Genomic DNA, 14,508 nt, shown 5'->3' on the forward strand with positions numbered 1-14,508 from the left:
TCAAATCTGCTAGATTTCGAAAATTTTCTTTAAATCCCTTGAATTCCAGAATTCAACCATGATTAGTTAAAAGTTATGATGAAACTTGTCATTTTCATTTCACTATTTAATGATAGCTTTACTTGTACGCTTCACACAATCGAATCGTTTTATCTATATTATTCTATAATGATAAAATTCTATTTATCAACTCATATTCGTCAGGAAAACATTCTTATTGTTAACCATGACCATCCCACTCAAATTTCGGGACGAAATTTCTTTAACGGGTAGGTACTGTGGTGACCCGGGAATTTCCAACCAAATTTAAACTTGATCTTTATATGTTTCCGATATGATAAGCAAAATCTGTAATGTTGAGTCTCAAAACTTGTGAACTATTTTTATGAAGTCATTTAATCTCCGACTGTTCTCGACGATTCACGAACAACTATTTGTAAATAGCTACATGTATATTTAAAAATATAAATATATATATATATATTAATTCAAAATATAATTTGAAATATTATATTATTTAGTTATTAGAATTAATTTTTTAAAATAAGATAATATAAGATATAATAAAAAAAAATTTAAAATGAATCTATATATATAGATATAAAATTTTATTGATTATATTTATTAATTAATTATAATACACGGTTGGCATTTCGGTTGTAATCGATTACGAAGATTATTGATTCGACAATTTTTTATTATTATTCTAGTACTCCGTATATATTACTTGGAACTAAAAGTAATTATTAGACGAATCTTTTCGTCAGGTTTCATACAATTAATGACTAGAATAAATAAATAGACTTAATGTAAAAAAAAAAATTGAAGAATTATCCGAATACTTTATATGTAACTGTTTAACAATGAACCACGATATAACACTCTGTGATTTGATAATAAGCCAAAGCCTCCGGCTGCATAATATTTAAATAGAATTCATTGGTTGTGCGGTTACTTTTCGGTACCATTAATTTGTGTTATTAGAATTTATATTAATTAATTAATATTATTAATATGTTATGTACTTCTGTTGAAATTATATCCGTGAACCAAACTTTAAGATATTTAATTGTGTTATAGTGTTGCTTTTGTTTCTGCTCCCCATCAATCTAAACTTTACAAGAATATATACTCATATATGTATTATTATCTACCATGAATGAAGCATCTATCTTTCTATTTGTTTCAATAACCTATCTTCAACCTCTATACGAGACCACCACAAGAAACACTATCGGCTAACTTCTACTATTTGTATATCACCCAAGAACAAACCATTACTACTTGGTTTGTTGGGTGTAGAGAACCAACACAACCCACCACGAATAACAAAACCTTCCATCTTCATAATTGTGCTGCTCGAATTGTCTGTTTATTATGTAATCCCCGTGAAACCACAACAACAGATTATCACCACCATCTATAACCATCACCAACATGCAATGGTTACTGTTTTGCTTCGTGTTCCTATTCCGATCAACACAACCATCGATCACCATTTCATCAAACCATCTTAAGAATACCCCCATTAAACCGTTGGTCATCACAAGCTAACCGAGACCAAGATCATTATCGAACAAAGTTTCACCGAACCCTCATCACCACCCCCATCGTGACATAAATTCCCCAAACCCATTTAATATCGCTGCTATATATATATATATATATATATATATATATATATATATATATATATATATATATATATATATATATATATATATATTTGTTTGTCACCTTGGACCACCGTGAGCAACACCCATTTAAATAATCACTCCATATCCTTAAGCCACCCTACGAATCACCATCGTCGTTTGCTATTGTTGTTTCCATCATTCATTGTTTAAGTAGAAAGCCCAACCACCACTCTTCTTCATCATGAGCAACCAACCATCATCGGACGTCTTCTCCATCCACCACCTCTAATTAACCTCTATCGAACCACCCATCTTCAAGAACACCACGATCACCACTTTATCCCTCTCACTTACTTCCATTTTTTTCTTCTTCTTGAACTCGCCATAATCATCACTGTAAGTTATTTCTATTCGTTGTATCATTAAATAACCTACAATCTTCTTCCTCGTATATTGATGTTCCTGCTTCTAATTTTGGTTCAAACGAAATCAAACAAACCACTGCAACTTGAATCTACTGCTGCATATACTATTTTTCTGTTCGTTTAGTAACCAGACTATCATCACACTAATTAATCGATGAAGCCCGCATGTGAATGCTTATGTCTATTCGAGCGACAGCTGTACCCCTTTGAGGTTTATTCCCAGCCGACAAATACAAGGAAGTGAGTAGGGATAGAATGATTCACAATAAAAAAAAACTGTCAACTTGGTTATAAAAGTGTAGATAGTGGGCTATCAAATATACAAATGGAATAAAATGATAACTTTTAGTGGACGACCCATATTCCAATTGATTAAAGAAACGTGGGACATGCAACATATTAGATTTGGACAACGTTTAGTTTTTTATGATAGTGATATCCCACCACTTGATCTAAAGAAGGCAACGAATTTTTTTTATGATGGTGGGGAGGGACAATGTGAGGTTGATGGCCGATTCAATGGAAATGATGCAAGGGACGTATATTTTTTTTCTTCTCATGGTGGTTAAGTGATGATGTGGATAATCGTAAAACTCCAGGTAGTTCATAATGTACAGCGATTATATATTTTTTTAAGTGAGTCGATGATCACTTGGGGATTTTGATGAATTGAAGGCCGCTAGATTTACTTCTAATGATACGGGCCTTGTTATTTTTTTTGTGGGTTTAGAAATATAGATTGTTGGGCCGAATTATATTTTGTTTCTGTTGGGCTGTTAAGGCACGAGGCCTGTTCCAGTTTTCTATTTCCGTCTGGGCTCGTAAGTTTGTTATTGGGCCGATTAGATTATTAGTGATGACGATGAATTTATGAAGAAAAAAAAATTGGATACGGGATATATATAAAGCTCACCTGATTTTTAACAGAAAATCGATATAGCTCAGATAGTTAGAGGGTGTTCGGGTATTCGAGAGGTCGTGGGTTCAAGCCCGGGCAACGACACTTATTCTTTGGAACTTATTCTTTGAGGTAGCATTTTTATATGCATTATTATTATTATTACTCTTATTATTATTATTATTATTATTATTATTATTATTATTATTATTATTATTATTATTATTATTATTATTATTATTATTATTATTATTATTATTATTATTATTATTATTATTATTATCTTTGTTATTACCAGGATCATTATTATTATTATTAATAGTATTATTTTTGTAACAAATTATTGATTTTGAAATAATACAAATTACAAATAGAGATATATATATATATATATATATATATATATATATATATATATATATATATATGAATATTTATTCTTTTACAAAATAACCATATATATAAAACATAACCGAGGATATGAAACATAAATAAAGTACATATATTTATATAACTACAACACTTAACATACATAAATTATATATAGAATAAATTATGTGATTTTATGTGTTAATATATATACATGATATAGGTTCGTGAATCCGAGGTCAACCCTACACTTGTTAAATGACGTCGTATGTGTTTTTACTACAAAATACAGTATGGTGAGTTCATTTGCTCCCTTTTACTCTTTATATTTTTGGGCTGAGAATACATGCACTGTTTTAAAGACTGTTTTACAATATTTATATGCGTGAGTTCATTTGATTCCCTTTTACTCTTTACATTTTTGGGACTGAGAATACATGCGCTATTTTATAAATGCTTTATTAAATGCTTTTGGAATATATTTTGAACTGCGAATATATGAAATGCTTTTATAAATGTTTGACGAGATAGACACAAGCAAAACATTCCTCGAATGAATTATTATGCAGACAGAAGTTCTGCGGATTATTATTGAATTATGTGGACATGATAATTGCCACCATTGAATTATGTGGACATGATAATTGCCACCATTGAATTATGTGGACATGATAATTGCCACCATTGAATTATGTGGACATGATAATTGCCACCAGTTGATGTGAATGTTATATATCGAGAGAATGATTTTATGCACAGGTTATGTGTATGTTATTTTTGTGCACAAGATATGTGTACGGTTACTATGATTTATAAAAATGATTTCGTATACGAGAAAGGTGTACTGTATTTAAAATATATCGCATGTACATTACAGGTGGGTATAGGATTCGGGCCCATTTGTACCATGCAGCATTTAAATTTTGTGGTGTATCAAAATGATGAATTTTATTGTTTTATGATAAACTTATGAACTCACCAACCTTTTGGTTGACACTTTTAAGCATGTTTATTCTCAGGTGTGAAACAAACCTTCCGCTGTACATTTTGCTCATTTTAAGGACAATACTTGGAGTCGATCATCGCTCTGGGATAAAAGGTTGATGACTTCGTCCGGATGGATTTGGACGGGTCTTCACAAGAATACCACCCGATAGCCGGAAAATCATTTCGTATCGAAAAATCCTTTATCAAATCGTACGAAATGGAATTCGTCATTAGTTCAAGTTCCTCAGATTCCGAAATGGAATCCCACTCATGAAATGTCCCGTTCTTATTGATTAAAAACGTTCCATATTAATTGATTTCGTTGCGAGGTTTTGACCTCTATATGAGACGTTTTTCAAAGACTGCATTCATTTTAAAACAAACCATAACCTTTATTTCATCAATAAAGGTTTAAAAAGCTTTACGTAGATTATCAAATAATGATAATCTAAAATATCATGTTTACACACGACCATTACATAATGGTTTACAATACAAATATGTTACAACAAAATAAGTTTCTTGAATGCAGTTTTTACATAATATCATACAAGCATGGACTCCAAATCTCGTCCTTATTTAAGTATGCGACAGCGGAAGCTCTTAATAATCACCTGAGAATAAACATGCTTAAAACGTCAACAAAAATGTTGGTGAGTTATAGGTTTAACCTATATATATCAAATTATAATAATAGACCACAAGATTTCATATTTCAATATACATCCCATACATAGAGATAAAAATCATTCATATGGTGAACACCTGGTAACCGACATTAACAAGATGCATATATAAGAATATCCCCATCATTCCGGGACACCCTTCGGATATGATATAAATTTCGAAGTACTAAAGCATCCGGTACTTTGGATGGGGCTTGTTGGGCCCGATAGATCTATCTTTAGGATTCGCGTCAATTAGGGTGTCTGTTCCCTAATTCTTAGATTACCAGACTTAATAAAAAGGGGCATATTCGATTTCGATAATTCAACCATAGAATGTAGTTTCACGTACTTGTGTCTATTTTGTAAATCATTTATAAAACCTGCATGTATTCTCATCCCAAAAATATTAGATTTTAAAAGTGGGACTATAACTCACTTTCACAGATTTTTACTTCGCCGGGAAGTAAGACTTGGCCACTGGTTGATTCACGAACCTATAACAATATATACATATATATCAAAGTATGTTCAAAATATATTTACAACACTTTTAATATATTTTGATGTTTTAAGTTTATTAAGTCAGCTGTCCTCGTTAGTAACCTACAACTAGTTGTCCACAGTTAGATGTACAGAAATAAATCGATAAATATTATCTTGAATCAATCCACGACCCAGTGTATACGTATCTCAGTATTGATCACAACTCAAACTATATATATTTTGGAATCAACCTCAACCCTGTATAGCTAACTTCAACATTCACATATAGAGTGTCTATGGTTGTTCCGAAATATATATAGATGTGTCGACATGATAGGTCGAAACATTGTATACGTGTCTATGGTATCTCAAGATTACATAATATACAATACAAGTTGATTAAGTTATGGTTGGAATAGATTTGTTACCAATTTTCACGTAGCTAAAATGAGAAAAATTATCCAATCTTGTTTTACCCATAACTTCTTCATTTTAAATCCGTTTTGAGTGAATCAAATTGCTATGGTTTCATATTGAACTATATTTTATGAATCTAAACAGAAAAATTATAGTTTTATAGTCTGAAAAATAAGTGACAAGTCGTTTTTGTAAAGGTAGTCATTTCAGTCGAAAGAACGACGTCTAGATGACCATTTTAGAAAACATACTTCCACTTTGAGTTTAACCATAATTTTTGGATATAGTTTCATGTTCATAATAAAAATCATTTTCCCAGAATAACAACTTTTAAATCAAAGTTTATCATAGTTTTTAATTAACTAACCCAAAACAGCCCGCGGTGTTACTACGACGGCGTAAATCCGATTTTACGGTGTTTTTCGTGTTTCCAGGTTTTAAATCATTAAGTTAGCATATCATATAGATATAGAACATGTGTTTAGTTGATTTTAAAAGTCAAGTTAGAAGGATTAACTTTTGTTTGCGAACAAGTTTAGAATTAACTAAACTATGTTCTAGTGATTACAAGTTTAAACCTTCGAATAAGATAGCTTTATATGTATGAATCGAATGATGTTATGAACATCATTACTACCTTAAGTTCCTTGGATAAACCTACTGGAAAAGAGAAAAATGGATTTAGCTTCAATGGATCCTTGGATGGCTCGAAGTTCTTGAAGCAGAATCATGACACGAAAACAAGTTCAAGTAAGATCATCACTTGAAATAAGATTGTTATAGTTATAGAAATTGAACCAAAGTTTGAATATGATTATTACCTTGTATTAGAATGATAACCTACTGTAAGAAACAAAGATTTCTTGAGGTTGGATGATCACCTTACAAGATTGGAAGTGAGCTAGCAAACTTGAAAGTATTCTTGATTTTATGTAACTAGAACTTGTAGAATTTATGAAGAACACTTAGAACTTGAAGATAGAACTTGAGAGAGATCAATTAGATGAAGAAAATTGAAGAATGAAAGTGTTTGTAGGTGTTTTTGGTCGTTGGTGTATGAATTAGATATAAAGGATATGTAATTTTGTTTTCATGTAAATAAGTCGTGAATGATTACTCATATTTTTGTAATTTTATGAGATATTTCATGCTAGTTGCCAAATGATGGTTCCCACATGTGTTAGGTGACTCACATGGGCTGCTAAGAGCTGATCATTGGAGTGTATATACCAATAGTACATACATCTAAAAGCTGTGTATTGTACGAGTACGAATACGGGTGCATACGAGTAGAATTGTTGATGAAACTGAACGAGGATGTAATTGTAAGCATTTTTGTTAAGTAGAAGTATTTTGATAAGTGTATTGAAGTCTTTCAAAAGTGTATAAATACATATTAAAACACTACATGTATATACATTTTAACTGAGTCGTTAAGTCATCGTTAGTCGTTACATGTAAGTGTTGTTTTGAAACCTTTAGGTTAACGATCTTGTTAATTGTTGTTAAACCAATGTTTATAATATCAAATGAGATTTTAAATTATTATATTATCATGATATTATCATGTATGAATATCTCTTAATATGATATATATACATTAAATGTCTGTACAACGATAATCGTTACATATATGTCTCGTTTAAAAATCATTAAGTTAGTAGTCTTGTTTTTACATATGTAGTTCATTGTTAATATACTTAATGATATGTTTACTTATCATAGTATCATGTTAACTATATATATATATATATCCATATATATGTCATCATATAATTTTTACAAGTTTTAACGTTCGTGAATCACCTGTCAACTTGGGTGGTCAATTGTCTATATGAAACATATTTCAATTAATCAAGTCTTAACAAGTTTGATTGCTTAACATGTTGGAAACATTTAATCATGTAAATATCAATCTCAATTAATATATACAAACATGAAAAAGTTCGGGTCACTACAGTACCTACCCGTTAAATAAATTTCGTCCCGAAATTTTAAGCTGTTGAAGGTGTTGACGAATCTTCTGGAAATAGATGCGGGTATTTCTTCTTCATCTGATCTTCACACTCCCAGGTGAACTCGGGTCCTCTACGAGCATTCCATCGAACCTTAACAATTGGTATCTTGTTTTGCTTAAGTCTTTTAACCTCACGATCCATTATTTCGACGGGTTCTTCGATGAATTGAAGTTTTTCGTTGATTTGGATTTCATCTAATGGAATAGTGAGATCTTCTTTAGCAAAACATTTCTTCAAATTCGAGACGTGGAAAGTGTTATGTACAGCCGCGAGTTGTTGAGGTAACTCTAGTCGGTAAGCTACTGGTCCGACACGATCAATAATCTTGAATGGTCCAATATACCTTGGATTTGTAGCGACCCCGACAAATCGTCAAGTGACGGCGTCGACTACGTAGGTCCCATTACATGGTCATAAGTCTTTAAGACAACGTTTGACCAAAATATGTCGCATTCATTTCAATGTAAAAGGGTGTTTCAAGTTTACAAAAGAAGTTCGACGGCTAGTTACAATACAATGTTAAACGTACAATTGAAACCTATGCGACACAATTTAAAAGTAGTCAAAAAGATGCTCCAAATATGCATGTATACTCAACATCCAAGCAAGTATCACAAGAGTGCGGAAGCATGTATCACTTAAGCATTCAAAACCTGAGAAAAACATAGAAGAATCTGTCAACGAAAACGTTGGTGAAATCATAGGTTTAGTAAGTAAATTGTATTGAACCACAAGGTTCTTTATGAATTGCTTAACCAAAATCGTTCACATTCCAAAATAGTATTTGTATCACGAGCACCCAATTATCAAGGCTTAACCGAATCTTCCCTCTGAATTTTGAATTTAGTGTTAGAACCTACACTATACATTGTTGAAATTATATTCCATTCACTAACGGTAGCGAACCGTCTGAATGAGGGTTTGTTAAACCCGTATGGCCACACAACATAATTACACACTTACACTTACACCCTGCAAGTGGAACTAATGATAATTGGATTGAGGACTTTTGTTCAAACTCGTATGCATCTTTGTATTCGTATTTGTTCACAATGTAAAAGCATGAAAAGTAAATAAGTATGAAATGTATGTGTTTCTCAGCCCACGATGTAAAGAATAAAAGTGATTAAAAAAAGTGGGACTATGATCTCACCTTGTATGCACGAACAAAAAGTACTTCGACAAGTAACGTGTGCAAAGAACAATGCTAGTCTTGACCTAAACAATTAGGTTGTATCAATATCGATAGTCACGAAAGGTCAAAGATGTTCAATTAGTCCTATGGCTCAATACGACTCGATTAGTATAGCATGTGAAGCAAATTGTCAAGTTTCATGCACGTTACAAGTAGTTAAACATGTTAGAACGATTGTATAATTGTTTGGTTAAGTTTGACTAAAGTCAAACTTGGTCAAAGTCAAAGTCAACGGGGTCGGGTCGGGTGTCCGACAATTTTCTCATGATGAGAAATCATATATGAGCATAATAGTCAAGTCTCATGGTAAACAGGATTATAGTTAAGCGGGAACATTTTGTGATATGAAAAACAAAGACAAAAATGAGCTGGACCAAATACGCGGCGCGCTTTGGGTTGCGCGGCGCGCACCCAAATGTAAATCCTGGTCAGAACTTCACCAAGAAGGCAGACATCTGGGATTTTTGATTATGCGCGGCGCGCAGGTATGTGCGCGGCGCGCACTACCTGGGAAACATGTTGTTTGCAGAAAATTGGTCTAAGTCACGACCCAAAACACAATTTAACACATTTCATGCACCGAAAACATTTAAAACGCATATCATATATTATTAGAAAGGTAATTTGACAAGGAAGATAACTAAATGCATTTACTCAATCAAAACCAAACAAACTCATATCAAAATCACCATTAATGCTCACATTTATTACTTTCAAGTTCATAAATGCAATTTAATGATTCGGAAATTTAATACACCCATTTAATACGCCGTTGTGTAGATAATCACGCATACAATGTATCTAAACACTTACAAACAACATTACATGTCATTCAAAGCATTACAAAACCATTTCAAGTTCATGAAACCCTAACCCATATTCACCAAATTTCATAATCAAGTTTATGAACTAATCCATGTCAACCTACATACCAATTTGAAGCTAGTGATGTTAGGAACACAATTAAAACATGATCTTTCATCTTTAAACAACATTTGAACACCTAAAACTCAAGATTAAGCAAGCATTCTTTCAATATGAATTAGTTACACCAAAATAGCAAGAACAAGCATACAAAACACATAATCATACTAGACTTGAGCCATAGACACTAATTAACAACCTTTTTAACTCAAAAACTCAAGAACACATAAAATTAGTGATTTTAGAAAGTTACCCAAATTTGATGAGATCGGTGTGGAATCGAAGAGGAGATCACGAGGAGTTCAAATATGTAATTTGTTTGGCCCGAAGCTTGATCGATTTAATATGGATGATGATTTCCTTTTTGAAGGATTGAGAGGAAATGGAGAAGTATGAAAAGAAATTGGAAAAGAAATGAAAAAGAAAGATGGGGAGGAGGTTGACTAGTCAAAGTGCTAGTCACCTCTTTGTCTTTTTGGCAAAACTAGTCCCTCTAGTTTGTAGTCGGGTGCGGGAATTAACCGAACGAATATTTTGAATTACACGGGAGTACGGGAGACGTTATAATCCAATAACGAAAATATTTTAAGAATGTAGCTAATGGAGGATACGAATCGAGATACTGAGGATATTAAATAATAATAAAAAAAAAAAAAGACGGCGTTAAAAATAATTTAACGGAAAAATGCAGGATGTTACATTATCCACACCTCAAAAGAAATTTCGTCCCGAAATTTAGTTGGAAGTAACAGTCGATGTCTCTTACTCGAGACATAGTGTTGTTCAATCTACGGAGAAGTGAAGATACATCCTTAGGCATTTCCACGAATCTGAATAGTCGGGGTGTTACGTAGTAGTAAGGTTTGGTTCTACGATCCACATGTTCAGCCGGTTTTCCTATGAAGCGGAGTTTGTCATCAATAGTTGGTGCATTTAGAATGATTGCACGTTCCTGTTCCGCAGGACACGTTTCTAAGTTTGTTACACAAAATGTAAGGTAAACGGAAACTTAATTGAGTCGGCAGTTCTAAACGGTAGGGAGCGGTTCCAATACGCCCCAAAGTTTCAAAAGGTTAAATATTGCGAATATAACCCTCCTCGATTTCCCAAAATGGATTACACCTTTCCAAGGTGCGGTTTCTCAATATTTCGCGGTTACACACTGGGATTTTGTGAGGTTTTCATCTAAGTTTGGTATAACTCTTTTGGCGACTACGGGTCATCTCGAGCCCTTCTCGGACTTGAATGATCTCAATTGTTGTTTCCTGATGTAGTTCAGATTTCGGTGTTTGTTTGCCACATGCGTTGGTCCAACGAATAGGGGTATGACATTTGCGGTCATATAGGGTTTCGGAAGTGCGGCGTTGGTACAAGAACGGTAACTATCGTAGTATGAGGGATCAACTAAAAGCGATAATGCGAGTTTGAAACATGTCTTTCCAGGATGTAAATCGTTCGTTTGCTCGGTTCGTCGGTTTGTGAGAGATACGCGGTACTCATGTCTAAGCGGGTTCCCAAGGTTTCTTGCAAAACTAGAAGCGATACGAGTATTTTGATCCGAGGTAATTGGCATTGGCAATGGTACACCATATTAGAAAAAGAATTCCTTAAGATATGTTTGAACAAGTTAGTTAGGGCTCAAAAATGTTCGTTAGGACTATTCACCCTCGTGGCGAATACTAATGTAATATGAAGAGTTTCTCTATCCATTGAGAAATGTTACAAAAGTTTCCTTATACGGAAGTGCGAGCAATAAAGATAGGAGTGAAATGAGAACTTAGAGTAGAGTGAGTTTACATCTCGAGGTTGCCATAACGTGCCTCTAGTTGTCAAAAGTTGAAGTCTGAAAGAGAAACGAGATAGTACACGTAGTTGCATAGTTCGGGGTTGAATAATAGTTGGCCGATTATCAGAAACACAAGGGCGTTAAGTCAAAGAAGAGTGAAGTATCATTGGATTGTGTGTTATCTAAATCTCCAGTAATATCAGACGGTAACGGTGAAATAACAGAGGTATGTAGTGTGGTACGGGATGACGAGAAAATTGATCAGATCCACAATTTAGGATTCGAATTCTTCGTGCAAAATAACGAATTTTAGTTATGTTGATTTTTGAGACGAGAGAGTATGCCTTTCGGCGTTCAAGTAGAAATATTTCCATGTTTGAGTTCCATCTGTTGATATACGATTTTAACTAGAATTGTTGGTGTGAAGAATCACGCTCAAGGTTCGAACACGGAGAGGTTTAAAGTTTTCCTTAGTGAGTTAACGAGTTTAAAAGTCGTGTAACACGAGAAAAGTCAGAAATGAATCTTCGGTAAAAATAGACGAGATCTAAGATTTTACGAATACAAGTCTGAGTTGGGAGAGTTTCCTGATTACATGTGGCTTGATTTCGAGATTGATTGTAATGTCTTGACCATTAACATCATGGTCTAGAAAGTTGGACTTCGTTCAACAGAAATTCTCACTCGGAGAATTTGGTATAAAGTTGCTCTTTTCTCAAGAGTTCGAGCGTAAGATGGTGATGTTGTTCGTTTTCCTTCTTTACTTAAATAAGTTAAGATGTCATCTATAAATACGATAACAGATTTGTCTAGATAAGTTGCATACGTGATTTAGGAGGTTCATGAATACGGACGGAGTCCTAAATAAATCAAACGGTACTAAGAGAGATTTACAACTAACGTTGCGAGTTCGGAAATGGCTTAGGAGACATCGTCTCCCTTAACCCCCAATTGGTGATAACCGGAACGGAGGTCGATTTGGAATACACGGGATCCACGCAAATAATCATGAGGTAATGGATACGAGGGAGAGGGTATCGGTTTCCAACCGAAAATTACTCAGTTCACAACAATCTATACAAGATGATGGGGAAACATTTTTATTTTTTTTTTTTTTTTTTTTTACGAATAGGTTTTGAGCTCCCTAGTTCTATAGGTGTCAAGTCAAAAGTCTTAACGTATATCCTCCAATAAAATTTATAGGCACACAATATTTTCCGTTGGTCACTTAAATTGCCTAAGTAGGGTCTAGGGGAAAAGGTGGAGTGCAAAGGGTACGAGTCAAAGTCTTGGTTATAAAACGTCTAGCTGTAACCGAATTGAATAAGTATGAGATATACGGTTGGTTGTGAAGAAACGTACCCGTGACTAGTCCATCGTCGTCTCGGGCATCCTAGGTGTCGATGTTGGAAGTTCAACGGCGGGTGTTGGGGTTGATTTTCTTATTTGGGCACGCACTCCTAAAATGACCCGGTTGGCCACATTCAAAACAAACACCCGTCTTGGGTGCATTGTGCTCCTTTTGAGCGACGGGAGCGGTATTCCTACAATCGTGGGCTACATGGCCACTTCTTTGACACTTCAAGCAAAATGGTTTGCCACATTCGCCTAAATGATGTTTGTAGCACTCGTTACAATACGGTAGGTGTCCGGTATAACCTTTCTTGCCGTTGGGGATGAAGGGCTTCTTGGCGGGGTTGTTGTAATTGCTTGATTGGGGGGCTTCCCATTTTCTTTTGTTGTCACCCGACTTATCCTCGGCTTTAGGTGCCGGCACTTCAATCTCGTCCACTGTTTCAATCAATTGGCGGGCCATATTCAAAGCCTCTTGGTGGTTAGCGGGTTTGGATGACATTACTCCTTGTTTGATGCTCTTGGGGAGACCATCCATGTAAAGTTCAACCCTTAAAGATTCGGGGTTCACAAGATTTGGGCACATCAAAGCAAGTTCGGAGAATCGTTGATTATAGGTCTTAAGGTCGTTCCCGACCGCTTTCAGAGCTCTTAGTTCTTGTTCGAGCCTTCGGGTTTCTTCGCGAGGAAAATATTCGGTGATCATCTTTCCTCTTAAGTCGGCCCAAGAGAGAGCGTGGGCTTCGTGGATACCCACCGATTGTACATACGAATTCCACCATGTGAGAGCGATACCGGCGAAGGTGTGAGTGGAATATCTAACCTTGTCTTGGTCTCGACAACCGCTTATGCTAAAGACGGCTTCCGTTTGCTCAAACCATCGGGTGAGCACAACCGGTCCCCCGGTTCCATCGAAAGTGTGAGGTTTGCACCCCATGAAATTCTTATAGGAGCATCCTTCGTTGGAATTTCCGGCTCCATTGTTGTTGTTGTTGTGATGATTGTTGTTATTGTTGTTGTTGGAGGAGTGACCAGCCATGGCCGCATCCACGGCAGTGGCTATCATACGTTGGAGGGCTTGTTCGGGAGTTTCGGGAGGAGCGCGTCGACGAGCCATTATTCCTTCAAAACACAAGAATATCGTTGGTTAGTATTTTCAACAATACTAACCGGAGTATGGAATAAGGATACAGAGGAAATTTTTCCTTGACTCGCCTTAAATTCTTTACGTCATAATGTCGGAACGTCCATGTGAATCACCGTAATATAATCCCGGAAATTATATTACCCTGATTTACATGTGCATTTAACATTACTTTATAAAGTCAAGGTGGCGCGTCAACAAAAT

Source organism: Rutidosis leptorrhynchoides, chromosome 1 (genome assembly GCF_046630445.1).
Source record: "Rutidosis leptorrhynchoides isolate AG116_Rl617_1_P2 chromosome 1, CSIRO_AGI_Rlap_v1, whole genome shotgun sequence".
Taxonomy (NCBI): Eukaryota; Viridiplantae; Streptophyta; class Magnoliopsida; order Asterales; family Asteraceae; genus Rutidosis; species Rutidosis leptorrhynchoides.